We start from the raw sequence: 16,227 nt of genomic DNA on the forward strand, positions 1-16,227 counted from the left end.
GGATGGGGGCCCCTGAAGGTTGTCAGATGTGTTTTTTTGATGTTTTTTATGTTTAGTTCTTCGACCCTCTGTGGGCCCGACTCCATCCTCAGCAGCACTTGGGCGGCAAGCGCCTTTGCTGCCGAGAATGAGAGCTCCCGCCGGCTGCCGCCCAGATTGGCAGCGTATGTCGCAGATTTTCCACCTGCCGACCTTAGAGGGACATGGGTGATGAAAATTCCGCGCAAAGAACCGTCAGGGAACTCGGCGGCCATTGCCGGTCCTTGGGCGGCACTTGGGCGGGCGGAGGCCTTCATCAAATTCGGGCCCAATGTATGTTTTTATAGTATCGCAATCACTGCTGTTTTCAGCAGTCAAATGCAAGATCTGCATATATGTCTGGTATAATACCTGTCTTGTATTTAAAAGGAAGAGAAAGCTTGCACTGCAGCAGTCCTTTTGCAGCAAATGCTTTGTGAGGCAATAGTCTAACGAATGACCTTGTATAAGCTTCTACTCATTATATTCATTCTGACCTATTCATCTATCCTAGGATTTCATGCATAAACATAAACAAACTACAAAGTCAAATATCCCATCTTTTGGTGGCCTTATTATAATAGGTTACTGCTTTATATGGCAATTTTAGACTGACAGCAGAATAGTTTATGAGCACGAGAAAATATGACAAAAGAAAATTATATTTGGCTCATCAAACCTGCTCCTTCTGACAAACTATGTACCATTTTCACTGTTTTGGATTGTTTCCAACTTATTTAATATCCGGAGGGCGGTGATTAACTCGAGGTAAAACTTTGATCTTATAATCAAGTGCCCTTGAAATGCATCCCAACATTTGGTTTGTCTCATTGATGGCAGCTTTACATTAATTAGATATTTTCAGTAAGTCTGAGCTGAGGAAAAACACAGTGTACAGATAAAGCTGGAAAAGTGAAGAATGAGTTGCTTCACATAAGTCTTACTGTCTGTTTCAAGGCCAGCAGAGAGATCACTTCCCCGATAGTTTGTAATTGATTTTTGTATTTTGTTCGCTTCCTGATGAATGCATTATTGGGATCTATTATTGGTTGGAGAATGCAGCATAATGGGGACCTAAAGAGGTAAACTTACAAATTCAGGAGAAATTATAAACAAAATTAGTGGATCCCCATGACATTACTCATGGGCCAACTCAGCATCCATAACATCCTCATGCTCACTAAATCTCCATTCTAGCCTTGGTCTGTTCAAGATTGATTCTGATGTTCCAGGCCCCATATTCATAGCACTTGGGCTGGGCCTGTCCATGCAGGAAAGTGAGAGGCAGGGTCCTTGAGTTGTTGCAGTGAGGGCAGAATTATGTGAGAGTTGCTGCTGGGAAAGACTATCCCAGAGCTTGGAAGTGGATGGAGTGGAAAGCAAAGACAGGTGATATTCTTTTCTCTTTGCTGCTTGCATCTGATGGCTGAAACTGAGCGTTATAGAGTAGGGAGGCCAGAGAAAGTGAGACCAGTAATCTAAGGCCCCAAAGAAGGACACCTTGCCCCCAAGATAATGAAATTAAAATGCAAAAAGGGTGGGAAAAATGAGGTGAAAGGATGTCTCTCAATGAGTCTCCACCCTTGAAAGTTATGCAGAGCATGTTTTGTGCGATAAGAGAGATGAGGTCAGCAAGTCCACATAATGATCTATCCAATAGCTCTGTGTCAACAGCATTAATTAGTAAAAACCTTTTGCTTCCCATAAACCAGTTAAATTGCTGCAAGAGTACTATGCACCAGTTTCCTATATTACAATAGTGATTATACTTCAAAGTATTCCATTTTCTGTAAAGTGCTTTGGGACGCCCTGTGGTTGTGAAAGGTGCTATATAAATGCAAGTCTTTTATCCATAATCACATAATTTCCACAGAGCAACCAGATTACTAAAAGATGTGATAGTCTGAACAGACCAAAGAGATAGCCAGGAAAATATACAAATTATTTTTTTAGTAATAAAGATAAATACTAATAAAATTTCTGACAGCAATAAATTAGGGTGGAACTGAGTGGCAGTGGGTTGAATAATGTCCTTTCATCTCTACAACCAGGTTTCAAATCTAACCGAGACTGCTAAAATAAAAGTTTCCTCATCTGTACGGGTCCAATGAGAAATGAGGTGGGAAGTCTCCATCCAGTTCGTAGTGGGTATAAGTCTACAGTACAAAACTGTCCTTAGTCCAGAATTAATTGGCAATCTCACTCTGGAAGGCCACAGGATGGTGTGGAAAGTGAAAACGAAATGTCACACTGGTGCAGTAAAGGGTGCTCTCTGAGGTTAGGGATGAGAAACATGTTTGGGCAGCATAGAAGGAATTTTAATGTGCATTTACATGTGCTACACCTGACCTCGGAGTACTCGATGCTGGTGCTGAGTGCCTGAAATGGGTAGAGTTTCATTCCCCAGCACTAACATCCCTCACCTTGAGGATGAAAAAAAAGAAATAAACTATTGAAATAAATTACTGATCATCTTTAAACATGAGTAATATAGAGAAAGCATCCAAGCCCTGAGAAACTGGCCCTCAAAGACCAGACATCTCAGTGCTAATTGTGTTTATATTTATTGTTTTGTTCTTGTTGAATTTTGTGGACCCGGTGAATTAGAAAGGGCAATTTTCATCATTTTTCTTCACTGATGGATAAATGCTTAATCATAACACCAAGATCTGCTAGGATAAGCAGCTTCAGATATATGCAACTTAATGGGACATTGATTTAAATTTTATAGGTGGCCCACAAGGCTCCATGGGTCACATGCGCGGCCAACAAAGATACAATCTTAGATACACTTGGTATAATGCATTTCTTTTCTTTATACACTATACTTATTCTGATCCATCTTTAAATGCGTTCCTTTTCTTTATCTATATATATATTTTATGAGAAATTTGAAACTATCTGCTGTTTAACTAATTACTTATTAAATATAAAAACAGATAGTAAGAGTTTCTACAGGTATATAAAAAGGAAAAGAATGGCTAAAGTAAATGTTGGTCCCCTGGAGCATGAGACTAGGGAATTAATAATGGAGAACAGGGAAATGGCAGAGACGTTGAACAAATACTTTGTATCGGTCTTCACGGTAGAAGGCACTAAAAGCATCCCAATAGTGGATAATCAAGGGGCTATAGGTTGGGAGGAACTTAATACAATCACTATCACTAACGAAGTAGTACTTGGTAAAATAATGGGACTAAAGGCAGAAAAGTCCCCTGGACCTGATGCCTTGCATCCTTGGGTCTTAAAAGAAGTGGCTGCCGAGATAGTGGATGCATTGGTTGTAATCTACCAAAATCCCCTGGATTCTGGGGTGGTCCCAGCAGCTTGGAAAACTGCAAATGCCCCTATTTAAAAAAGGAGGCAGACAAAAAGCAGGAAACTATAGACCAGTTAGCCTAACATCTGTCGTTGGGAAAATGCTGGAGTCCATTATTAAGGAAGCAGTAGCGGGACATTTGGAAAAGCATGATTCAATCAAGCAGAGTCAGCATGGTTTTATGAAAGGGAAATCATGTTTGTCAAATTTGCTGCAGTTCTTTGAGGATGTAACAAGTAGGGTGGATAAGTGGGAACCAGTGGATGTGGTGTATTTGGATTTCCAGAAGACATTCGATATGGTACCACATAAGAGGTTACTGTACAAGATAAAAGCTCACAGGGTTGCCGGTAATATATTAGCATGGATGGAGGATTGGCTAACTAACAGAAAACAGAGAATCGGGATAAATGGGTCATTTTCCAGTTGGCAAACAGTGACTAGCGTGGTGTCGCAGGGATCGGTGCTGGGTCCTCAACTATTTACAATCTATATTAATGATTTGGATGAAGGGACCGAGTGCAATGTAGCCAAGTTTGCTGATGATACAAAGATGGGTGGGAAAGCAAATTGTGAGAATACAATAAATCTGCAAAGGGATATAGACAGACTAAGTGAATGGGCAAAAATTTGGCAGATGGAGTATAATGTGGGAAAATGTGAGGTTATCCACTTTGGCAGAAATAATAGAAAAGCAAATTATAATTTAAATGTAGAAAAATTGCAAAGTGCTGCAGTACAGAGGGACCTGGGGGTTCTTGTGCATGAACCACATAAAGTTAGTGTAATGTATGTAGCACTCAAATCACTGACTCCACACAGTCTCATGTTGTAGTAACTGCTGTGACCTTAGTCCTTTATTGTGTAACTCCAGAGTGCCTCTCAGGTGTGGTGGGTAGTCTTTTATACTCTGTCCTGCAGGTACTTTCAGGTCTCCCGCCACAGCGCCGTCTGTGGCGCACCATTGTACTTATACATTTAATGTACCTGGACAATACATAACATCTCGTGTGCAGGTACATCAGGAAGGCTAATGGAATGTTGGCGTTTATTGCAAGGGGGATAGAGTATAAAAGCAGAGAAATCCTGCTACAACTGTACAGGGTATTGATGAGGCCACACCTCGAGGACTGCGTACAGTTTTGATCTCCGTATGTAAGGAAGGATACACTTGCATTGGAGGCTGTTCAGAGAAGGTTCACTAGGTTGATTCCGGAGATGGGATGGTTGACATGAGGATAGGTTGAGTAGGTTGGGCCTATACACATTGGAGTTCAGAAGAATGAGAGATGATCTTATTGAAACTTAGAAGCTAATAAGGGGGCTCGACAAGGTGGATGCAGCGAGGATATTTCCACTCATAGGGGAAACTAAAACTAGGGAACATAGAATAAGGGGCTGCCCCCATTAAAAACTGAGATGAGGAGAAATTTCTTCTCTCAGAGGGTTGTAAATCAATGGAATTCTCTGCCCCAGAGAGCTGTGGAGGCTGCATCATTGAATATATTTAAGGCAGTGATAGACAGAGTTTTGAGCGATAAGGGAGTAAAGGGTTATGGGGAGCAGGCAGGGAAGTGGAGCCGAGCCCATGATCAGATCAGCCATGATCTTATTGAATGGCGGAGCAGGCTTGATGGGCTAAATGGCCTACTCCTGCTCCTATTTCTTATGTTCTTACGTTTTTACATGGGCTGACTAACATTCATCTGGGTAGAGAATCTAATGGCTTTCTGAAGAGTTATTCTTACCCACCTTTTTGACACACATTTACCTGGCACCCACTAGATCAAGGCTTTCTTGCTTCCATGTGACCCAAAGATTACTTAACTCAGCTTCCTACATCATTCTCTCAACTAACCTGATGCTCAACATAAATATTTGACATACATCAATCCTCTTGACACCTCAATCCCCAACCAAAGCATTCATCACATTTCACCTACTTCACCAACTGACCTAGTTTACCCAGTGGCCTCCAATCACACCCTTGACATAATTGTTCATCATTCTAATGTTACTTTTAATGTTTGCAACATGACTAATCTGCCAGTGGTTCTCTCCAGAAGGTCGGTTTATTTCCCATATTAATCTTTATGCTAATCATGAAACCCCAATAAAGTAACAAAATAGAAATAATCTAGTTCTGAAAAATGGATTTTGAGATAACATGAAGAGGTTTCTATAACTTACTTAATAACAGAAATTAACTGTGAAAGATGATTTGATATCAAATGCTAAATGTGACCTGATAAAAAATTGCTTATGCCAAGGATTTGTTTATAATTTGCATGTGGGAAAGAGATAAATGAACTCCACTATAAATAGGAGCTAGTACATAATCTCAACTGCAGTAACTTTACTTCCAGTTAGTAATTTGGTTTCAGAGCAAATAGATTAACTTGTGATGTTATTTGTCTCATGTTCAAAAATGGGACGATGCTCTTGATGTTCACTATGAAGTCTGAACAGTATTCATTAATATTTCCAGATTAATTAAGACTGGATTCATGTGGTGTATCTAATAACTACTGGCCTGATTGTGAGACTTCCTTAAACGATGCAGCACCAAATCATGATAAATCAACACAATACCTATACAGGGCTTCCTCACGGAAATGTTATTAACCCATTTCTCACTGTCATCAATTACCTGATGGAATATCACTTCTGATGACACCTACTTGTTGATGAGAATCACAACTGAGTGGTGAATGTCCCATTTGAAATACAAGTAGCAATAAAGTCACTATATGCAGATATAGATAAATTTGGATTGACTCACGGTATGTTTTCTTCAACACTGAGAGGACCATGTCAATAATTATATGATTACATAGGATATTCAGCACAGAAACAGGCCATTCGGCCCAAACAGTCCATGCCAGCATTTATGCTCCACTCGAGCCTCCTCTCATCTTTCCTCATCTAACTCTATCAGCATAACCATCTGTATCCTTCTCCCTCATATGCTTGTCTAGCCTCCCCTTAAATGAATCTATATGATTTGCTTCAATCACTCCCTGTGGTAGCGAGTTCCACATTCTCACCAATCTTTGGATAAAGACGTTTCTTCTGAATTCCCTATTTGATTTCTTGGTGACTATCTTAGATTGATGGCCTCTAGTTATGTTCTTCCCCACAAGTGGAAACATTCTCTCTATAATCCACTCTATCAAAACCTTTTGAGAGGGAGTGGATGACTGCCGGACAGAAGGGGAGGACTAGGCAGGTAGTGCAGGAGTCCCCTGAGTCCATCTCGCTCTCCAACCGGTACTCAGTTCTGAGTAATGGTGAGGGCGATGGTGGCCTCTGGGGATTGCAGTCAAAACCAAATCCATGGCACCAAAGGTGGCTCAGCTGCACGGTGTGGGGCGGGGGGGGGGGGGGGAAGGAAGAAGAATGGAATAGCTATTGTGGTAGGGGATTCGATAGTTAGGGGAGCAGACATGTGTTTCTGCGGCCGCAAACGTGACTCTAGGATGGTGTGTTGCCTCCCTGGTGCCAGGGTCAAGGATGTCACTGAGCGGCTGCAGAGCATTCTGGGTGGAGAGGGCGAACAGCCATAGGTCGTGGTCCATATCGGGATGAATGACATAAGTAGAAAGAGGGATGAGGTCCTGCAGGCAGAGTTTAGGGAGCTAGGAGATTAAAAAATAGGACCTCAAAAGTAGTAATCCCTGGATTACTCCTGGTGCCATGAGCTAGTGAGTACAGAAATAGGATGATAGAGCAGATGAATATGTGGCTCGAGAGATGGTGCAGGCGGGAGAGCTTTAGATTCCTTGGCATTGGGACCGCTTTTAAAAGCTGGCAAAGAATGTCTAAAAAAATGATTAAGAAAGGGAAGATAGACTATGAAAGTAAACTAGCATGAAATATAAAAACAGATAGCAAGATTTTCTATAGGTATATAAAAAGGAAAAGAGTGGTTAAAGTAAATGTTGGTCCCTTAGAGGACGAGACCGGGGAGTTAGTAATGGGAAACATGGAGATGGCAGAAACTCTGAACAAATATTTTGTATCAGTCTTTACAGTAGAGGACACGAACTATATCCCAACAGTGAATAGTCAAGGGGCAATAGGGAGGAAGGAACTTAACACAATCACAATCACTAAGGAGGTAATACTCAGTAAGATGATTGGACTAAAGGTGGATAAATCCCCTGGACCAGATGGCATGCATCCTAGGGTCTTAAGAGGAGTAACGGCAGGAATAGTGGATACATTGATTGCAATTTACCAAAATTCCCTGGATTCTGGGGAGGTCCCAGCAGATTGGAAAACTACAAATGTAACGACCCTATTTAAAAAAGGAGGCAGACAAAAAGCAGGAAACTATAGACCAGTTAGCCTAACATCTGTGGTTGGGAAAATTTTGGAGTCCATTATTAAAGAAGCAGGAGCAGGACATTTGGAAAAGCATAACACGGTCAGGCAGAGTCAGCATGGGATTTATGAAGGGAAAGTCATGTTTGACAAATTTGCTGGAATTCTTTGATGATGTAACGACCAGGGTGGATAAAGGGGAACCAGTGGATGTGGTGTATTTGAACTTCCAGAAGGCATTTTACAAGGTGCCACGCAAAAGATTCCTGCACAAGATAAAAGTTAACAAGGTTGGGGGTAATATATTAGCATGGATAGAGGATTGGCTAACTAACAGAAAACAGAGAGTCGGGATAAATGGTTCATTGTCGGGTTGGCAATCAGTAATTAGTGGGGTGCTGCAGGGATCAGTGCTGGGACCCCAACTATTTACAATCTATATTAACGACTTGGAAGAAAGGACCGAGTGTAATGTAGCCAGGTTTGCTGACGATACAAAGATGGGAGGAAAAGCAATATGTGAGGAGGACACAAAAAATCTGCAAAAGGACATAGACAGGCTAAGTGAGTGGGCAAAAATTTGGCAGATGGAGTATAATGTTGGAAAGTGTGAGGTCATGTACTTTGGCAGAAAAAAAGTCAAAGAGCAAGTTATTATTTAAATGGAGAAAATTTGCAAAGTGCTGCAGTACAGCGGGACCTGGGGGTATTTGAGCATTAAACACAAAAGGCTAGTATGCAGGTACAGCAAGTGATCAGGAAGGCCAATGAAATCTTGGCCTTTATTGCAAAAGGGATGGAGTATAAAAGCAGGGAAGTCTTGCTACAATTATACAGGGTATTGGTGAGGCCACACCTGGCATACTGTGTACAGTTTTGGTTTCCATATTTATGAAAGGATATACTTGCTTTGGAGGCAGTTCAGAGAAGGTTCACGAGGTTGATTCTGGAGATGAGGGGGTTGACTTGAGGAAAGTTTGAGTAGGTTGGGCCTCTACTCATTGGAATTGAGAAGAATGAGAGGTGATCTTATTGAAACGTATAAGGTTATGAGGGGGCTTGACAAGGTGGATGCAGAGAGGATGGTTCCACTGATAGGGGAGACTAGAACTAGGGGGCATAATCTTAAGAGGTCGCCCATTTAAAACTCAGATGAGAAGGAATTTCTTCTCTCAGAGGGTTGTAAATCTGTGGAATTCGCTGCCTCAGAGAGCTGTGGAAGCTGGGACATTGAATAAATTTAAGGCAGAGATAGACAGTTTCTTAACCAATAAGGGAATAAGGGGTTATGGGGAGCAGGCAGGGAAGTGGACCAGAGTCAATGATCAGATCAGCCATGATTGTATCGAATGGTGGAGCATGCTCGAGGGGTCATATGGCCTACTCCTGCTCTTATTTCTTATGTTCTTTCATAATTTTAAAGACCTCTATCAGATCACCCCTCAACCTTCTTTTTGCAAGAGAAAAGAGTCTGTTCATAAAAACAGAAAATGCTGGAAATCTCAACAGGTCAAAACGCATCTGTGGAGAGAAACAGGGTTAATGTTTCAGGTAGATGACCCGCAGTATTTTGCTTTTGTCCCAGCCTGTTCATCCTTTCCCGATATGTATACCCTCGCAGATCTGGTATCATCCTTGTAAATCCTCTCTGCACCCTCTCCAGTGCCTCTATATTCTTTTTATAATATGGCAACCAGAACTGTACGCAGTACTCTAAGTGTGTTCTAACCAAGGTTCAATACAGATTTAGCATAACTTCCCTATTATGAGGAAAGCTTGGCCATGATGTTTTCACGTCTTTTCTCTATAAAGGCCCACTGATTAAATGGTAACTCATTCAGTTACAAACATCCAATCACTCAACATGAGAATACATCTACGTTGTTGAGCAAACAGATGTCACATTTGATGTTGGAGGTGAAGGAATATGAAATAAGAAGTGCATTGCATAACAATAAAGTATATAGGCTTAAGTGTGATTCTTCCAACATCGTGTTGGTACCAATACAATAAACAAGTTAGTGGGTGGCTAGAAAAGTTGGTAGAAGTAATAATTCTCAAGAAATCATGATTAGTAACACATTAGCAACATCAGTATTCTACAAAGCCTATATTTTTGCACTGCTTAGAATATTGTAGCACTACATGTCAGGTTGCAGCGAAATCCCAACTCTCATTTTCGGATTACAACATACGAACAAAGTCTGTCGAACCTGTCCCACGCAATTGTGATATCTTGTGTATCACAACATACATTCCAGCCCATCCGATTCAGCACAATCTAAACCTGTTAAGAAAATTAGGCTGGTTAAGCATGTCTACTCCATGCCAAAATCTGACTTTTACAAGATTCTAGAGATGTGCCAGAGTATCTACAAGACCATGATAAATATGACATTACAACAATCACTGGCAATATTAGGTCACCAGAAGGATCTGCGTTTCCCATTGGCACCCAAAATAATTTTCTCCAGAGCTCCCATAAAACAAAGATGAGTTTTCTAAAACACTTATTCTTGTCAAAGTTGCATTTAGCTACCCAAGTCCGCCCCCCTTCCCCACGCATTATATCAGCTAATACACAAAAAATGAGGAGCAAATAAATATAATGGCCCTTAAATTCCGATCGAGCTCTTCCTGTGGGTAAACGACAGAAAAAGAGAAAAAAGATGCGCACTTACCTGTTGCTGCTGCGCCTGTTGGAACTTCCGAGCCTGAGGCCTCTCGTGACTGCGCATTGCAGCACGTGCAGGTGGGGACGTGCGCAGGCCGGGAGCTGGAGACAGCAGCCAATCAGGTATAGTATAGATTCTCATTCATAGTAATAGGAGTTCCGTAAGTCCAGCACTATGAATGAGCAACCCCCCCCAAACACCCAAAACACAATAAAAAATAGAAAATAAACTTACATATTTAATATTCATTTAAATCAAAGTTGTTATAAAAAAAGATTTCCCGACTTTTTAAAAAGTTTTTTTAATTAAGCCTTAAAATTAACTTACCATAGTGGGAAGGGTTTTTAAACAATAAAATGTATTTTTATAACTTCATTTTAAAATGTTTTTGTGTATTTTTAAACACTTGCACCTGTAAAAGTAAGCCATACACCTGCTTTTTCAGGCGCAAGATTTTAAAGGATATTTGCTGGGCAAGATAGTCGTCATGGTACATCAGTCATTGAAGGTTGGCATGCAGGTACAGCAGGCGGTTAAGAAAGCAAATAGCATGTTGGCCTTCATAGCTAGGGGATTTGAATAGAGGGACAGGGAGGTGTTACTACAGTTGTACAGGGCCTTGGTGAGGCTACACCTGGAGTATTGTGTACAGTTTTGGTCTCCTAACTTGAGGAAGGACATTCTTGCTATTGAGGGAGTGCAGCGAAGGTTCACCAGACTGATTCCCGGGATGGCGGGACTGACATATCAAGAAAGACTGGATCAACTGTGCTTGTATTCACTGGAGTTCAGAAGAATGAGAGGGGATCTCATAGAAACGTTTAAAATTCTGACGGGTTTAGACAGGTTAGATGCAGGAAGAATGTTCCCAATGTTGGGGAAGTCCAGAACCAGGGGTCACAGTCTAAGGATAAGGGGTAAGCCATTTAGGACCGAGATGAGGAGAAACTTCTTCACCCAGAGAGTGGTGAACCTGTGGAATTCTCTACCACAGAAAGTTGTTGAGGCCAATTCACTAAATATATTCAAAAAGGAGTTAGATGTAGTCCTTACTATTAGGGGTATCAAGGGGTATGGCGAGAAAGCAGGAATGGGGTACTGAAGTTGTATGTTCAGCCATGAACTCATTGAATGGCGGTGCAGGCTCAAAGGGCCGAATGGCCTACTCCTGCACCTATTTTCTATGTTTCTAAATATCAGAAATCTTGCCCTGCAAGTGTCCTCGCTCCCGAGATACAGAGGATCTATTAAGCCAGAAACTTGACAAATTGTAAAACCCGGTTTTCAGCGCATGTGCATTGCGCGCTGAAAACCGTCTTTTCCGATGTCTTCCCGGGTCCGTGGTCCGTAGAAACTTCGTACGGACCCGGGAAGACATCGGAATTTCAGGGCCATTAAATTCTGCTCCAATTTTTGAAGAAAAAAAATTGATCTAACTCATTTCGTTATTTAACTGAGATTTAAATGGTAGGGGAAGCTCTATTTGTTGATTATTATGCAAGGTTATTGAAAGCTTTCAGCTTCCAGCAGATGGCAGGAGTCTCTGTTTGAATCGCGGCCCTGCCCTGCCCGTGTGTGAGTGCGCGCGTGCGCCGTGTCGGCCCTGGCCCTGGCCCTGGCCCTGGGCTGGGGTTTGCAGTGTGCGCTCGCTGGCGGAGGAGGCGCTGTGAGCCGCTCCCGGCACAGTGAGCAGTGAGAGAGTCAGGAGAGCAGAGCAGAGCCGAGCCAACGATGCTGCTAACTGTGGGTCTGAGGGTTGTTCAGTTCAGCCTTGGGTGAAAATGGCCACCAGTAGAAAGAGCATCAACGGCAGACGAAGAAACGGCGGCATAATCCTCCCTACTGCTCTGTCATCCCCTTCCGCCATCGTCTTGCAGCACTTCACAGGATAAATTTCAATAAAAAAGAGGGCGGAGGGAAAGAGAACCAACCTTCATCTCTCCGTTCGCTCGAGACCTTTTTTTGCTGGTGAGTTTATTTAAAAGACGTTTAAAAAAAACAAGTATGTTAAAAATAATAAGAGGGGGTGTCCCGAAATCCTGCCTGTTTAAATCTCGGCTGAGATTATTCAGGGTGATTTATTTTCCCTTCCCATATTTAATGTCCGGCTATTTCCGGCGGGGCTTCCGGCTGTGGTGTTTAAAAGGAGGCGACATTCGGGCCACTAACCGCCCCGGGCCGCCACCCGCGCTCGTGGCTGCACCCGGGGATATGCGAGTCGCTCGCCTCTCTGTTTTAGCTCTGGGTTCACTCGGGTTTAAGGCCGCTCTCATTCGTCGCCACTGGCGTTCTCCACTGAAAATAATCCATACTCATTGCAAAAGACATTTCAACATAAGCAGAAACAAATTCACCTTGGGTTTAACGATTTCAGTCCAGCAGGAATGCTGCTTTGGGGCGGAGGCGCAAGGGAACTGTAGTAACTTCATGTAATATTATTGACTTAACGAAATCTCCGTTGCAACCTCAGCAGCAGGGTTTTAATCATTACGATTAAAATGTACCAGTTTGCTTAAAGGGTTCTGTAATTTCTCGTTAAATTCGATATTTCTAACAATTGTGGCTGGAAGGGTGGAGTAATAACCCAGATTACTTCCCCAGTGTAGATTATTTGTCGTACCATTGATGCCAACGTATAAATTTGCAGATACTAGCCATTCAAGATTTATGTGTCAATAAATAAATGAAGTGAAAGATTTAAATGCTAGAAAGCAGACCTTGTTACATCCCAGTATTATTCTTCAAATTCTGCTGTTCGCCATAATCAAATGGCTAACTAAAGAAAGACCAATTATGCAACAAAGTGTTTTTTCTATTGTTTCCACTCAATTGAAAATTAGTTAGTAATTTATAATGTATCGGCAGCCCTGTGGAACTAGGAGCGATACATAATTGTACTGTCAGTAAAGGATCCTATGATTTAACTTGCACCATACTGAAATCAAATCTCGATTTGGCATGTGAATCAAATGGCAACTGAACAGTTTTTATCAATTGCTTTAGGTATCCACCTTGTGTTCCCCTCTTTTGTACTGCATATAATTCACATTCCTGCAGCCATCTTTTATTTTTTCCCCAGTTAGAGTTCTTATAATCCCCTTGTGAAGGGCAGAGGCATAGACAATAACAGAAAAGAGGATAAGGGGGTGAAGACAATATGTGGATAAGACTTATCATTGGAGAAGGAGGAATGTCATCCCGATGGAACTCTTCTCTTCCTTTTGTTGCTTGTTCTATAATCGTATTGCTGATTTATGTGATTGTGATAAGAGAATTTGACTGCATTTGTGGCATTGTAAAGCTGATGACATGGCTAGCCTAGAAAACACAAGGCCCTTTAATGTTTTGCGATCCAAACAGTAATTGTTTCCAAATATATGGATGGCTTTCTAGGTAATAATTCTTCCAATTCCTTGATTGAACCCTGCCGGAAGGCATTCCATAACATAGATTGCTTTAGTGGAATGCTGTTATTTTGTCCTTTTGGAAGGAGGCTTATCTACTAGGGAGTTGAAATATTTAATGCATTTTTCAAGCCATCTGGAAATTCCCATTACCAGCCAAACATCAACTTATTAGAGCTAATAAATGTTCAGTCAATGCGCTTTTTCCTGCGAGGAAGAGGATTTAGTCGTCATTATGTAGTAAACATAAGGATGATCTTGAGCAAGAAATCTTGAATGTGTATAATAAAAGGCAACACTCCTAAGCACTCACTGTAGACTGGAAATTGTTAAAAATGCCAGAAAAGTTGCAAATGAATGTTTTGAAATTGAGCATTTCTGTTTTAGCATTGTATAATGCCTTTGTCACTGGCATGCTTAAGGCCACATTTCTATCAATTGGTTTATTGTTATTTGAAAGTTGGGATGATCTGCTCTGTTGTTATGCCTTCAACTAGTGTCAACTAGTGCTGAGTGCAAGATTGTTTCTTTGCTGTTAGGCTCTTGTTTGTTTGAGAGGCATTGGTCCTGCTAGCATGGGTCTAAGACACAAGTTCTCTTCACTTTTATCTTAGAATTTGAGCTAGAATTGTGTGGAAGAAACTGTTGCTCTAAGGATCAACCCTGTGATTGCAGATGCTCTAAAATGAGAAGAGTGCCACTGTAGTTCAGCAAAACTAAGTCTTCCCCTTTTGAAGCCCCAAGATATGTAAGCTCTGCTTTATAACTTGCCAATGTGTATTTCTGTAAGGTAGACTGCTGCAGTTTTTTTGCAGTTATTCATCCTTGTGATTTCATGAGTTGCAAGATAGCAATTATTGAGGACTCCAAAGCTTCACAACCAGATAGTGGTCGTGTCGCTGGCTGACCATACGTCCCCATTTTCCAGGGACATTCCCCGGATTAGGTACCGTGTCCCTGGGTAAGCAATGTCCCAGGTTCAGAACACTCCTCCCTGTATAGAGTCTTTTTTTTTTAAACACCGAATGTATCGAAATCTTATGGGGAGATTCTCGGCCTGTTCCCACCTGGCTTGAGCCAAGGAATGTATTCCAGCAGCCGGTTGAACAGGAGCGCCGATGGCGGCCTTGCCTTCCCACAATGCAGCGTAGAGGAGAAAAGGGCCCATCGATGGCTTGGGCCGCACTGCACTCTGGGGGATTGCATCACCTGACCCCGTGTTTCAGTCATTAGTGACTCGGAGGGTGCAACTTTTATAATGCGCGGGAGAAGCCGAGGGCACAGAGAGCTGATGCGTGAGTGGATTTACTTTACCTCATTAATATGATGCATCATTTTTTTAAGTGAATAAGGCAAGCGCTAAATTCTCTGAAACCTTCTGAGACAGCGGGTGTTTCACACCTTGTATGGAAAATCTGTCTGTTTGGAACAGATTTAAAATTGAGAAATTTAATTTAGCGAATTTGGGGATGAGTATAGATGGCCGGAACGCGCATAAGATTTAAGATTTGGCGTAAAGTGAAAATGGTGTTGTCTCTACACATATTCCACTAGCAGAAGCAACAGTCATCATGCTGATTTTCTTGAAATGTGTCCTGGCTACTTTGCTGTGCTCCCACCCTATGTCCCCAGTTTTGGTTTAGAAAATATGATCACACTAACCTAAAAGCTGAGTGGGCCAGGTTAGCAGTTTAAATGATGGAGCAAGTACAGGCAGAGAAAATTCCACACCCAATCCCTCCTGTCCAATAACTGAAAATTCTTTTGTAGGCAAGGTATTCTCTGCTAATCATTACTTGCAAAAGGTAGAAGGTGAAGATTAAATATATTTAAGCATGCATATGAGGATGCAACGGACAGGGTGGATAAAGGGGAACCAGTGGATGTGATGTATTTGGACTTCCAGAAGGCATTTGACAAGGTGCCACATAAAAGGTTACTGCACAAGATAAAAGTTCACGGGGTTGGGGGTAATATATTAGCATGGATAGAGGATTGGCTAACTAACAGAGAACAGAGAGTCGGGATAAATGGTTCTATCTCTAGTTGGCAACCAGTAACTAGTGGGGTGCTGCAGGGATCAGTGCTGGGACCCCAACTATTTACAATTTATATTAACGACTTGGAAGAAAGGACCGAGTGTGACGTAGCCAAGTTTGCTGGTAAAACAAAGATGGGAGGAAAAGCAATGTGTGAGGAGGACACACAAAATCTGCGAAAGGACATAGACAGGCTAAGTGAGTGGGCAAAAATTTGGCAGATGGAGTATAATGTTGGAAAGTGTGAGGTCATGCACTTGGCAGAAATAAAATCAAAGAGCAAGTTATTATTTAAATGGAGAAAAATTGCAAAGTGCTGCAGTACAGTGGGACTTGGGGGTACTTGTCCATGAAACACAAAAGGTTAGTATGCAGGTACAGCAAGTGATCAGGAAGGCCAATGAAATCTTGGCCTTTATTGCAAAGGGGATGGAGTATAAAAGCAG

The 16,227-nt window shown here is 41.8% G+C and overlaps 1 protein-coding gene across 1 annotated transcript in view; it reads left to right on the top strand.

Annotated features, from left to right (window-relative positions):
- Nucleotides 1–11,884: 11,884 nt before the first annotated feature.
- Nucleotides 11,885–16,227, top strand: part of wdfy3 (WD repeat and FYVE domain containing 3) — a 690,816-nt gene continuing 686,473 nt past the window's right edge. The window contains exon 1 of the mRNA XM_070871062.1: nucleotides 11,885–12,306. The gene's annotated coding sequence lies outside the window, so the exon portion shown is untranslated. The remainder of the gene's footprint in view (nucleotides 12,307–16,227) is intronic.

Source organism: Pristiophorus japonicus, chromosome 2 (assembly GCF_044704955.1).
Source record: "Pristiophorus japonicus isolate sPriJap1 chromosome 2, sPriJap1.hap1, whole genome shotgun sequence".
NCBI classification, from domain to species: Eukaryota; Metazoa; Chordata; class Chondrichthyes; family Pristiophoridae; genus Pristiophorus; species Pristiophorus japonicus.